Genomic DNA, 15,329 nt, shown 5'->3' on the forward strand with positions numbered 1-15,329 from the left:
AACGTTGCATGGATAGACACATCGCACGATACACTACACGAGATCTCACACTTGGAAGCTTGACACCTCACAACTTTATTGACAACATATAGGACACCCATCAATGTTGAGAAGACTACATATAGGTGGCCAGACATCACTTAATTCCTTTCACTTATTGATAACACATAGGACACCCGTCATTGTTGAGAAAAACCATATATAGGTGGGCATACCTCATTTAATGCCTTTCACTTAGTCGACTATTTCACTTGAGCACCCTCACACGCCATTATTTTTCTTCCTTATATGAGTGAATATGAGTGAAACACAAACAGAGAGAAGCAGCATCAGAGAGAGAGAGATTAGAGATTAGTTAGTGTTTGACAAGAGAAGCTGTTTCTGCATCCCAGAACCACACTTAGATCACGAACACCAAGACGAGCTAATATTAATGAGAGATACTGAGCCAGTATTAAAGAGAGATACTAAGTTACCTTTTAACTCCAGTCTTGGATATTATGTAAATGATGGTTTATTAACTATTGAGATTAGCTATATTTTACCCCCTACCGAGATGCATTAGCCTTTGACTGAGATTAGATATTATTCATGAATATGCCATCTTTGCAAAGATCATAAAGCTATTTATGAAACTTCACGACCTTAGTGCTAGAAAGGGAGATTATTCTAGTGAAACTTTTCTCTCCACTCTGAAGTGTTTAAAGATTGAGTGGTATCTCACGGGTTGATGACAAATAATCAACTCAATGGTAGAGATAATTTGTAACAACCTTGAGACGTAGGGGAGTCCTCCTGCTAGCAAGGGATAGAGATGCTAAATGCATTTTTTAGGCGAAGTCATATCGATGGATGCTACTTGAAGGTGTGATGAAGAGAGCCAGGCGTGCATACGTTTATGATTGGGGGTCATGTTGTACGGTAACAAGATAAAACCTGGTGTTGGAAATTTAAGAATTTTCAATTTTGCCTTTAGTAATTCTCTAGGACAAAGAAATAAAGATAGGATGAGAAAAAAAATATAAGATTGAAAAATGCAATTGGACAAGCAAATGTAGATAATACAAAAAAAAATAGAATAGGACAGGGGGTGTGAGCACTTGGCCCCTGAGGTGCAAGATGGGGGCAAGCACTTTCCTTTTCCGCTTTGCTCACCAGGTTGGTGAATACTTTTGACTCTTGAGGTATGAGCACTTTGCTTCTCGTGATGCTCAATTGGGGTCCAAGCACTTTGCCTTTAGCAGTGTTCACCTTGGTGCAAGCACCTTCACCTTTTAGAGTGCTCTTCTAGGTTGTGAGCACTTTGTTTTATTGGCTACATTCTTGAGTTATGAGTTTTTTGCCTCTCAGGGTGCTCCTGGGGTGCAAGCACTTCATCTTCTAGACTGCTCGCCTTAGTGCGAGCCCTTTGCCTTTCTGGGTACTTAGCTTGGGTATGAGCACTTTGCATCCAGGGATGCTCGGGGGTCGGATTCATTTAGACCAAGGTAGGCTTGTGTGACAACCCGAACTTAGCCAAGTCCTCTCGCCTACTTTTGCCACCTTGATATACCTAAGTTGGACTATGCATAAGGTTTAGCGCCCTTAAGAAATCTTGGGCTTTTATTTATTTAAAACCGTTTGTCCTGGTGTAATTAGAATTTTAGCCTATGATAGAGGCCTAGCAAGGCCTTGGCCAACCCACTTTTCTGAAGTACAAAACCCTATAAGGTTTCAGATACATGCACAATCCACCAAAAACCCATGGCCTTTTGTCATACATTCAAGGCCTAACGAATCTGGACCAAATAGTGGGAAGTATGGTGAGAGAATTAAGGTTTGGTGTAAACTAAAAGCCTTACACGCCACCCTCATGAAAAGAACATCAAATTTTTTACACTTGTCATTCGTGTAGGGGAAATGAGGATTCTTCTAGGGGAAGTATTCATGAGGTGCCTAGGGAAGACAATGGATACTCAGCCATTGCACCCACACATGCCAACCACCCACTTTTCCCTTGCCATTTGTTAAAATCATGTTAGTTCCAAGGAAGATTGCATGGGAGATGGCGCATATAGGAGCTCAAAGGACAAAAATAGAACTCACCAAGAGTTAGGGTTTCGGCCAAGGTGAGATGCACTCCCAACCTAGAAGATCCAACAACTTCTTTGCCAAGCTTCACACATGCATTTGAGAGGAGAGTTTCTAGAAAGAAGAAATGATTAGGAATGGAAGATAAAATTTTGGACGAGGCAAAAACCTAGTTTCTAGGTTCAGCCACACACACGCCACTCTCCCACACCCACACGCCATATGTCACAAGGGCGGCTAAAACACACACACGTGCCATTTGTCAAGTGGCAAGCATGCACACGCTCATCCGCCCAAGAATGATTGAGTTTTTGTGTATTGGCCTTTTAGCCATCAGATTCATTGAACTTAGATGCGTGAAGAGGGGCACTCTTGGAAACTAGGATTTCGGATGAAAGGTCTCACATGCCACTTGTTAATGGGACTCTTGACTTTCCCAAAACAACATAATGATGAGGAAGATGAATGGGGTTTCAGCCATTGTGTCACATGGCATCCATGCATGAGTCTCTTATATTTTCAAGGTTAGAGTGTGAGAGAAGGGAAGATGTCTATAAAAGGGGAGGGGCGGACGGGTGAAGAGTCTTTTTGGGCAAATTTCGAATTCTCAAACACTTCACTCTTGCTGCTCTTCTCCTCCCACAAGTCTAAGCCTTTTCTCACCATTTTCTCGCCACCCAAACACACATCTCCCTCACCTCTCATCTCTTCCAACCTCCAGACAATGAAGGAAACTAAGGGTCTCGCTTTCTAAGGAAGAGGGTGCACAGTACAACCATACAACTCTCTATCTCTCTCTCTCTTCTCTCTCTCTTAGGATCTTTGAGAGAAAACTTGGGTTTCGCAAAGTTGGGAGGCCAAAACCTTGAGGGATGATCTTCACCCCATGTCAAAGTTGTTTTGACCAAAACACATCACAAGCACTTTACACCGAACCAAGCACACACATACCACACATCCAAGACCTAGCTTAGGTCAAAGAAGAGGGACATGAGCATTACAACACCAAAGGCCTCTAGGCCGAGCGCTTAGAGTACCTCTATGAACAAGAAAACCCTAACACCTTCATACGGGTATATTAGGGTTGTGTTCTTTCAAATTCTAACTATTGAATAAACCTTTTTACAGCTTGGTCATATTGCTTTTGCTTGGATCTTGCTAAGTAGACCTTCAACATACTCTTGGATAATATGTGTATATGTCATGTGAACTTGCACTTGCATGTTATTTTATTATCTAGTTGAATGGATGAAATCTCTTATTACGCCATGCTATGTGTTTGGTTCTATATAAATATGTTTGCCATGTTGGTTTTTGGTTGAATGAAATCTCTTATGACGCCATGCTTTGTATATGGATCTATATGATTATGTTATCATGTTAATTGATGATGTTATATCGTACATATTAGAAGTTATAAGCTCATATTACTTTTGTAAAATATCCTTACAAGTGCCTATGTGTTTCGGCCAAGCATAGTGAATGATGTTTATGAAATTATTTTACCATTTGATAAGTGTTGAATGTCATTGTTCATATGTGTAAACCAAGAATTCGTATGTTCTAATATTTTTAAACCGTAACGTGAGATGCATATTGCTTGGTGTGTGATTGCATGAATCTCGACATACATGATTATATGGTTCGTGAAAAGAAAGAAGCATCATAAGTCCATGTCACATGCATTTGAGTTTGTGCACTGTTTTCAAATAAATGAGTCAATAAATATTGTATCATGACCCCAAAATGCAAGGGAGGGAGAATGTCCTAGTGTAACTCCTCTGTCCACCCTAGAGTGGTAACCCTTGGGTCGACGAAGTACAGTCAGCAGACCTCGAATGGATCATTTCTAAAGGATGCCGGGGTAAGATAGCACCTAAAACTAGTGGGTGCCTATATGTGTTGTGTACGATGAAAGCGAATATGACGAACTATCGCACAAGAATAAGACATAGTCACCTTGACTAAGTGGGTCGTAGAGAGATACGGTAGCTAGTGGGAAACACATGGTGCGTATAGGAGTCTTGAGGTATCCAACCATATTGTTACGAGTAAATATAGGGCCATAAGTAAAATATGTGTATCAAATTGTTCAAAGTGCAAAGGAAAATATGTGTTTTGAAAAGTCAAAAGAACTCTATCACGTGATATTGAAAAGTCAAATTGCATAAGTGAATTTTCTGTCTCAAGTGAATGTTCATGCTTTTATTTCATGGTTCGCCTTTATATACATATATTATTTGTTGTATATTGTTTGTTTACTTATTGGGATTTCCACCGTGATAGTTTCCACTAACATTCATAATTAGGAATGGTAGAAGTTGTGACGTGTGTGGATACAGACCATGGAGAACAACAAAAGAGTGGATCCCCCACCCATGAAGGAGGCCTCGAAAAGCCCTGAGCGCTCAGCGGAGCTATTGATAGAAGGTAGGCTCAAAGCGGCCAACTGCCTCATAAGTGAAGTATTTGAGCTTTTCGAGGTTTTAAAGAAAATTATCAACAAGGACAAGACAAAATAGAGAAGGCCTTGTAGGGTTTTGAGATGAATTTTAATTTGTGTTGCTTAAAAGAGGGAAATAGTTTTAAGATGTTATCTTTTCGGACCCTTTTGTATTTTGAAAATTTTGAACAATAAAATCTTTTGGGATTATAGTTTAACGGTACCATGATGTTTTGCAAAATTGCTCTCAATCTTACTTAGACTTACATGAATTTTCGTTGTGATTTATTGCATACTACTAGAATTACCATAGGTGCATTGTATTTAACTATCATAAATGGAGATATGTAACCTTGAATTACATGTCTAGATGTCGCAGTCACCTTCCAATCCCAAACGGAGGCAAGGGGCATCATAGCTTGACATGCTCGGGAGCTCCCACCCAATCTGACCAATTTGATAGGGGTTTGGGCTTTGCATGTTTGGGAGCTGAGCTCCCATGCGATCCTGCTTTGCTTTCCTTGGGGTTCGAGCACTCAATGCTTGCCCCAAGGTCTAAACAATGATGAAATTACTTAGATCATGAGGTCCTCTGTCGACCCTATCTGCGAGCTTGGCGAAAAGACAAAGGGATACAGGTAAGAAGGGGGCTTACTTAGATGACAAGAAAAAAGGACAAACGCAAAGAAGGGGTCTGACAATAGGGGTAAGATGCTATACAATACAATATAACTTATTTACTGAAAATCATAACTACTAACGTAATCATAACGAATGGTATTTTAGTCTACATAACTATAAGAAAACACAAATTTTGAGATCAAACTGGATCTTTTACTATAAGTATAGAATATAGTAAATATTACCAAAAAAAATAGATAGAAGGAGAACATTACATGATGAAGAAGAAAAAAAGCAGTCACACGGCTATAAATTGAAAAAAAAAAGGGGTATTTGGAGCTTTAAGAAAAAAAGTATGATTTTTCTACGGTCTTGTAACAATGTTAATGTTACAAAGGCATTATAGATTTTTTTTTCTTTATTTTATTTCAAATATAATCTTAATTTTTATTACTGTTAGGGTTGCAAAGTTTATTTTCAGGAACTTGTTATCTAAATTATTAACTAAGATTAAGGATGAAATCTCATTGAGAATTAGAAATATTTATGAGATGTGGTTTTTTTCTAATTACTTTTTTGTTCAATAATTAATTATTCTTGCTTCATCTCTGTTAGTTTTAGAATGAAAAGTAAAAACAGAAAATCAAAAGGAAGAGTAGAGAGCACGAACGAAGATGGAGAAGGTACAAAATATTCCTTTTATTAGAATGTGTCTTGCATTGTGCAGTGATGGTCTAAATATATACAATTGTCTGTAACAAACTAACTGTTTTCTACCACAAATAGAGATATTTACTGAGAATTAATAGAATAATAATTAAAGAAAAATGTATGAAAAGTACAATATTAACCCTTCTCGGACTTAAAGCTTGATGCTAAACGTCATGTGTCTGCTGTGATGGTTAAACGACCTGAAGCTGGAATATTTTCATCTTGTAATAGCCTCCCACAAGATGGAGAATAGAGATTCACTATTTCCATCTTAGACAAGTGTTGCCATATAAGATATGAGGGCAAAGCCTTGGTAAAAATATTAGCTAGCTGGCTGTTTGAGGCTACGTGGGGAGTGGTGATGCTTCCCTCTTGAATTTTGTCCCGGATTAAGTGACAATCAAATTCAATATGCTTCGTTCTTTCGTGGAAAACAGGATTGACAGCTATATGGAGAGTTGCTTGGTTATCACAATGAAGTAATGCAACCTATGAATGAGGATCTTGAAGATCAATAAGTAGATAGCGAAGTCAAGTAATTTCAGAACATATAGATGCCATAGAACGATACTTAGCTGAGGAGCAAGGAACAACATATTGTTTCTTGGATTTCCAAGAAATAAGAGAGTCTCTAAGAAACACACAATAGCCGGTAACACTTCTACGCATGTCTGGACATGATGCCCAATTAGAGTCACAATATGCTTTGATCTGAAGCTAAGAAGAAGATGAAAGCAATAGGCCTTGACCAGGGGCAACTTTAATGTAGCGAAGAACCTTATGGGCTGTGGTCAAGTGTAAGGTAGTTGGATGATCCATAAACTGACTTAGGAGCTGGACAGCATAGCATATATTAGGTCTAGTAATTGTGAGGTACAGCAAACGACCTATAATTCGTCTATAAGTGCTCGGGTCTGATAGGGGAACTCCAGTATTTTTGCTAAGTTTGAAATTCTACTCAAGAGGAAGCTGAAGAGGTTTACTGCCAAGTGTACCGGAGTCCGCCAAGATGTCCAAAGCATACTTTCTTTGGCATAAGTGAATCCCTTTGGAGGATGTAGCAACCTCCAAGCCAAGAAAGTAGCGCAAACAACTAAGATCTTTGATCTTAAATTGTGTGTTAAGAAAGCATTTAAGAGATATAATAAAGGATGGACAATTTCCAGCAACAATAATGTCATCTACATAAACTAGAAGAGCAGTGAAAGAAATGCCATCTAATTTAGTAAATAAACTGTAATCAGTTCTAGATTGGTGAAAGCCAAAAGCAATGAGTGATTAGGAGAATTTAGAATACCATTGCCATGAAACTTGTTTGAGGCCATATAGACTTTTGATAAGTTTGCATACTTGGTTGGATCCCCTTTTGTTGTAACCGGGTGGTTTACGCATATAAATCTCCTCGTCTAAATCTCCATTGAGAAATGTGTTATTAACATCAAATTGGAGGAGAGACTAGCCATGAATAGCAGCAATGGACAGTAAAACCCTCATAGTGACAAGCTTGGCTACGGGGGAAAAAGTCTCGGTATAGTCTATTCATTCTTGTTGGGTAAACCCCTTTGCCATAAGCCGTGCTTTTAGCCTTTCTATAGACCTATCAGCATTGAACTTGGTCTTGTAAACATATTTGCAGTCAATAGCCTCTTCTCCAAGAGGTAAGTCAGTGATGACCCAAGTATGATTTTGTTCTAAGGCTAACAATTCAACTTCTATGGCTTGACACCAACCGGATATTTCACAGCTTGTTTATAAGTAATGGGATCAGAAATGATTGAAATAGAAGTTGAAAAAGCAGTAAAGGCAGGGAAAAATTTCTGGTAAGATAAAAAGTTGGCAAGAGAGCAAGGATTACCAGGTATAGTAGTGGACAACAGTTGAGAAGGGGCTGAAAGTGAGGTCTGGCTGTAGTGAAACTCTTGCAAATACTGTGGAACTCTTCTTACTCTGGTGGACCTGCATAAAGGAGGGTTAGAGGGGGTATGAGGGGTGCAAATGAGAGGTGGAGATGTTGGGGGAGGGGGTTCAGATATGTGTGAGGTGTGGGGAACAAGTGAGGGTGAAGAAGTGGTTGTATGAAGTAATGTGGTGGATTGAAAGGGTGGGAAAGAAATAGGAAAGTCAAGTGTGTTAGGTAAGGGTTGAGTGAAAACAAATGTGAGATTAGAAGAAGAAGTAGATGAGTGATTAGTCATGGTGTGAAAAGAAAAATTGGACTCATGAAATATCACATCCCGAGAGATGAAGGTTGTTCTTGACTCAAAGTCAAGAAGTTTGTAGCCTTTAGTGCCAAAAGGGTACCCAAGAAAGATGCACATGCGACCTCTAGGGTCAAATTTCTTCCTACCTTGATGGAGGGTGGAAGCAAAACAAAGGGAACCAAAAACTCTCAAATGAGACTAAGAGGGTGGAGAATTAAATTAAAGTTCAAATGGAGTTTTGTTGTTAAGTAAAGGACTAGGGGTCCTATTGATGAGGTATGTGGCTGTCAAGACACAATCATTCCAAAATTCAAGAGGAATGTTGGCTTGGAATTTTAGGGCCTAGGCTACGTTGAGTATGTGTTGATACTTTCTTTCCACAACCCCATTTTGTTGGGGTGTGGCAACACAATTAGTATGGTGAATAATGCATTTTGTGTTGAAAAATTCTTGCATTTGGAACTCTTTGCCATTATCACTTATCAGAATTTTTATTTTTAAATCAAATTGAGTTTCAATTAGGTTGGCAAATGATATGATGCTTTTTTCGGTTTCTGCTTTATTGTGAAGGAGATAGAGCCATGTACTTCGAGTGAAGTCATCGACTATGGTCAGGAAATAAAGAGAACCATCATAGGCAGGGACAGAACTTGGTCCCCAGAGCTCACAATGCACCATTTCAAAGGGTTTAGTCGTTTTATGTGTGCTATGGGGGAATGAAAGTCTATGAAATTTTACTAATGGACAAACATAACAAGTTTTTGTATTAAAATCAGAGATATGGTCTCTTACAATAGGATCTGTAATCATGTGTAAAACTGGAAATGAAGGGTGACCTAGGCAACAATGCCATAGGTCAACAACAGTATTGGAAGTAGTAACTGAGGCTGTTATGGAGTTCTTGGTGAGGGGACTGAAGTGTGGTGACCAGAGTAGATGGAGAGACAGTAGTATTGAGCAAGTAATAAAGACCATTCCTCACTTCACCTTTTCCAATCGTTGTCCAAGATAGAAGGTCGTGTATGAGACAAAAATAAGAGAAAAACACTAGGCAACAAGTGAGTGTGGCAGCCAATTTTTTTGCGGAAATCAAATTAAATTTAAAAGATGGGACACATAAAACTTTAGTGAGAAGAATGGAGTGGGTTAACTGGACTGTGCCAGTGTGTGTGACAGGGACATTTGTCCCATTTGGTAATCTGACTAAGTGAGAAATAATGGTTGTAATGGTGGTCAACAAAGAGGGACAGCAGACCATGTGGCCTATTGCACCTGTATCAATGATCCAATAAGCAAATTGAGAAGATAAAGTGTCGTGTGTGCTGGTGGATAAGCAATGGGATATACTAGAAATGTCAGGAGTGAAAGTGGAGGGAAAGTTGGATTGAATTTGATTAGCATAAGGCTAAATAGCAATGACAAGCTCCCGAGGTTGAAGTAAAGTCATAAGTTGTTGATATTGAGCCTTAGTGAGACCTACTCGAACATCACTGTCATCCTCTAGGTCAGAAATAGTTTGGGCAGCAAGAGCAAATGGACCTTGAGATTTATTAAACAATTTATGACCAGGTGGATAGCCATGAAGCTTATAGCATTTCTCCATTGTATGTCCAGTCATGTTACAATGAGAACAGATGGGTGCTTCAGCATTACTAGCTTTGAAACAATGTTCAAAAGTGTGGCCAATGATTTTGCAATAGTTATAATAAAGTCTGTCTTTCTTGGGTTTAGATTGGAGAGGAAATTTGTCGGAGGTGGGGTAAGGGTGTTTGATGACAAATGCCATGGAGTCAGGTAAAGGAGAGACGGAGACCATTTTATAATGACGTTCTTGTTGTTGAATGAGGGAGAAAACTTTGGTGAGTGGAGGTAAATGGTCGATAAGCATAATCCGATCCCTAACAGGAGAGTAAGTGTCATTCAACCCCATCATAAATTGGAAAACACAATCTCTTTAGTAACGATCAGATTATATTTTCATTGAACCACAGTTGCAAAAAGGAGTAGGATCATAAATCAACAACTCATCCCATAGGGTTTTTAGCTTGCCGTAGTAAACACTTACAGTGTTTGATTCTTGAAGAAGGCTAGCTAAGGTCTTCTTGAGCTGATAAATTCGAGGTCCGTTTTGATGGGAGAAAAGATCCTCAAGGTCAAGCAAGATCTCACGAGCGTCATCAACGAAGGCCACGCTAGATTTGATGGAGGAGCTGATAGAATTTTATAACCACGAAACCACCATATCGTTGCAACGTTCCCATAGATCGAAGAGTGGATTATCTGGGTTAGTGGGTCGGTGGGTTTAGAAATCGATCCAAAGATGAAGGCTAATTTGTTCTTCGCGCGAAGTGCTCTGCGCATTGCACGCGACCAGGTGGAGTAATTTTCACTAGTGAGTAAATTCGTGACTAAAATCACGGCGGGGTTGTCATCGGTGTCTAGACGAAATGGGTTGCTAGGGTCCGTAAGGTTAAGATATTGAGTCAAGTGTACAGCATGGTTGTTGTTTGAAGGAATGCGTGAATGAACAGAGGGATGGGTGGGAGAAGAAGACTCGTCTGAACTGTCGAGGAGATCCTCCATGGATGGTGCTCTCAAGGCTCTTGATACCATGTTAGTTTTAGAATGAAAAGTAAAAATAGAGAATCAAAAGGAAAGGCAGAGAGCACGAAAGAAGATGGAGAAGGTACGAAATATTCCTCATATCAGAATGTGTCTTGCACTGTACAGTGATGGTCTAAATATATACAATTGTCTGTAACAAACTAACTGTTTTCTACCACAAATAGAGATATTTACTGAGAATTAATAGAATAATAATCAAAGAATAAAAAATGTATGAAGAGTACAATATTAACCCTTCTCGGACTTAAAGCTTGATGCTAAACGGCATGTGTCTGCTGTGATGGTTAAACGACCTGAAACTGGAATATTTTCATCTTGTAATAATCTCAATTGATAAAGATATAATCCTAGATAAGAGTTTAATCATATTTTTATCATGATTTATAATAATATTAATTAATTGAATGATTTCTCTTTTGTAAATTGTTTCTGTCTTAGATAATTTTTTTTCCCTTTTATGCATTTGCCAATTGAATTTTACCTTTTGATATTTTTCTATATATTTGATTGTAGAATTGTAGAATTAACAAAATAAATTATTACCACTGTTTGAATTATATTATAATTTTAGACACAAACACTATTACAAAAAATATATTTTTTGTTGGGATCTAGTCATAAAAAATTGCTAAAATATACTTCTTTTATATTTATCTTGAATTTCGTATGGCTCTCCTAAATAAAAATTTTGGCATCATCACTAATTGGACCTGAAAGTAAATGACGTTGATCATATGGCATGGATTACATTGCTATGATTCTCTATTCTAACTATTCTATCTTATATTAAGAGATATATCATGTGGGCTACATATAAGAAAGTTTTTATTTAATATAAAGTTACGAGTAATGTTACTTATTATAATTTTTTCAAATTTCTAAACAAAATATAAAAAGATATTACTTTTTCGAATCTCAAAACAAAAATAATATTATAACAATATTCTAATTTTATAATATTTTTATTTAATTTTTGTTAGAATGCACAGCGGAAAAGTACCTCAAGCTCAGTTTAAAAAAGTGCTCCACAAGTTTTTCCAGATTGATAAACTCCAAGCGTTTCCTCTTAGTGGCAAAAGTGTACTACGTAGTATGGAACTAGAGTAACACTTAACAAATCCACAACCTAAGTATTTTATCAAGAGAGAACAAAAAGAGAGAGAGTCTTTTTCTATTTTTCAGATGGTGTCAAAAACACAATTGAGGAGGACTATATAGTCCTCCTCTGCACGGCTGGCCTTAAAGGCCAGCCTTCAATTGTATTGTGAAACGGCAGTAACGCATGGCTTTAACAAGCAGACATTTGGAGGGGGTCAGCCCCACGTGGGCGCCCCTCCATCTAATATCTCCCACTCGCACACAGTGGGCATGACTCCAGGTCAGCATCTCTCTTATGTTTTTAATCTTGTTCATACAAATAAATAGGCCGTGCGACCACCAAGCATATCTATAGAAAGGAGGGAGTACATACACCAAATCTCTCACAGAGAAGACCAGCATAGTAATATCCCTAAAGTGTCTGGTCATGTTCTAGACTTATTCGATCGCATCAAGATCAAGCATTTTCGAACCCTCTTGAGTTTAAAAAACTCAGAACAATGCTTAATTACCTCCAAATATTTCAATGTGTTCACAACCTTTAGCCGCTACCAAGATGTAGCGTCATTTGTATGACGTCAGCAAACACTATTGAAGATACGATATCGAATAGTCTTCCCTTTACACTCATATCACTCAATTTTGGTCTAATTGCTTTCCCAACAATGCATCTTTAGACCGTATCAATCATGACCATAGACAGCATGCCAAAGTAGCAAACATCACAACCTCCATCTCGTGACACAGTCAAAAGTAAATGACATTTTTTAAAAAAAAAAAAATGAGACTCACATAGTGAGAAAGAGAAAAACATTTTACTCATTTACTCATATGGTAGTATAAGCACATATAGTATGAAACACATGCTACGGTGGATTTCTCTTTCTTAGAGAGCATATGTCTATATCAACACCGTACAGATCTTAGTCTAGCCGCTCCTTAAGCGTCTAACCCGAATTCCTCTATTTGCACGTCTTCAAGGCGTCAAAGAGGAACTCGCATCTGGCTTACTACAGGCTACATGAATGGTGGGGTAACTCATGCATAGTCCTATCAATGGACCTCATCTTAGCTCCCACTAAGGCGACATAACTTTGTGTCAACCAACTTATCCCTTCGGACAAGTACCTAGGGACACAATGTCTCATCTCTACTCGCTACTTAAGCGCTAGAGGCGATCGCTCGTGTGAGTGAGCAGATCTAAGCCTGTTGACATATCTCTTGTGTGTGTATTAAAAACAATACGATAAAGACAAGAACTGAATCATATTGTATTAATATCCCAAAGGAGATGTTACATCTTTATGTCATTTGAAACACAAATTACATTTATAGTCTACACAGTCCTAGATTCCTAACATGAGCCTCAAAGATATCTCTTGCTATAGGCTTCATTAAGGGATCAGCAACCATGCGACTTGTAGAAAGATGTTTCAGAACCACTTCCTTTTGCGTTATCATGTCTCTGATGTAGTGATATCTGATATCTATGTGTTTAATTCTTCCATGATACTTTGAGTCCTTAGCATATGCAAGAGCTGCCATGCTATCGCAGAATATTGTCACCGGATCTGATGTATCCGTGTCAATGTCTAAATGCTTGAGGAACCTCCGTAACCAAACAGCTTCTTGAACTGCTGCAGAACAAGCTATGTATTCTGCCTCCATGGTGGATAAAGCTATACATGGTTGTTTCTTGCTGCTCCATGTAATGGCGCCTTGGTTGAGCAGAAAGACATACCCAGTGGTTGATTTGCGCTCATCTAGGTCGTTGCCCCAATCAACATCACTGTAACCTCTTAGCTGCAAATCTGAACCCTGATAGCACAACACATAGTCCGCAGTTCCCTTGAGATATCGCATAATCCTTTTGACCTCTTTCCAGTAAGCTAGTCCGGGGTTTGATTGGAATCTACTCACTAAGCCAACTGCATAGCATATGTTAGGCCGAGTACACATCATTGCGTATATCAGACTACCCACAACATTAGCATAAGGGACACGGGTCATCTTTTTTTTTTTTTTGAGTCTTAGGATACATCACTTTAGACAAGTTCTCTCTCCTTGCAACAGGGGTGTCAATGAGTTTACATCCATTCATTAGGAAGCGCTCGAGGACTTTCTTTATGTAAGTCTGTTGAGACAAACACAAAAATCTCTTTGAGCGATTTCTGTAGATCTTAACTCGCAGAATATATTCTGCCTCACCCATATCATTCATCTCAAAATTGAAGGATAACCACTCTTTTGTGACGACTATCTACCCTTTATTATTTCTAGCTAATAATATGTCGTCAACATATAATGACAACATAATGAAACTCTTCTTAGACCTTTTGACATAAGTATAATGATCATCTGTGATCATCGTAAACCCATTCGAGAGAATGGCTCGATGGAATCTGAGGTACCATTGTCTAGATGATTGCTTTAGGCCATATATTGAGCTTGCACACTTTGCACTCTTGACCTTTGACCACAAAACCCGTTGGTTGATCCATATAGATCTCCTCATCTAGTTCTCCATTAAGAAATGCTGTCTTAACGTCCATCTGGTAAAGTTCCAAATCCATGTTTGCTACTATAGCTAGAATCAGGCGAATTGAGGCAAACCTCACCACTGGTGAAAAAGTCTCCTCATAGTCTATACCTTCTTGTTGGGTATATCCTTTCGCCACTAAGCGAGCTTTGTACTTATCTATTGATCCATCCGACTTGCGTTTGACCTTAAGAACCCATTTGTTCTCAATAGTCTTACGCCCTATTAGTAGATCAACCAGATCCCAGACCTGGTTAGTCTTTATAGACTCAATCTCATCATTAAGAGCTTTCATCCACTCATCTTTAGTAGAAGATGAGAGAGCCTCATAAATTGTCCTAGGCTCGTCATCATCATGTGGAACTACCATAAAAGCTTCCCTTTCAATCTCAAAACGATGACGGGGAATACTTTCACATGTGCTTCTACGCGGCTGAGGTTGTTGTGATTGATTGACAAGTGATGTGCTCCCACTCGGATTCAAATAATTTGTAGGAGTTTGAAGAATTTCTTTCTCATTCTCAACTAAATTCCTTGGAGCACTTTCCTCTTGTTCCACAATCTCATGAAGTTCTAAACTCTTATCAACCTCACATCTACTTGGAAACTGATCTTCAATGAAATCCACATCTCGTGACTCAATCTCAGTCACACTTCCATCAGATTGTTCACCTATTAATACATACCCTTTAGAGTGTTCTGAGTACCTTATAAAGATACATTTCTTCCCTCTAGGGCCTAACTTCCTATACTTATGAGAAAGATTGTGAACAAAACCCGTTGAGCCCCATGGCCGCAAGTTACTCAAATTGGATTTCTCGCCGGTCCATAGTTCATATGGGGTGGAAGTTACTGATTTGGAGGGCACTCGGTTAAGAAAGTAGGCAGCAGTCAAAAGTGCATCCCCCCAAAAAGAAATTGGTAGGTTTGCTTGCGCCATCATTGACCTAACCATCTCAAGCAGTGTTCGATTTCTCCTTTCCGCCACGCCATTTTGCTGCGGCGTACTCGGCATCGTCAA

This window comes from Juglans regia, chromosome 11, assembly GCF_001411555.2.
Source record: "Juglans regia cultivar Chandler chromosome 11, Walnut 2.0, whole genome shotgun sequence".
Taxonomy (NCBI): domain Eukaryota; kingdom Viridiplantae; phylum Streptophyta; class Magnoliopsida; order Fagales; family Juglandaceae; genus Juglans; species Juglans regia.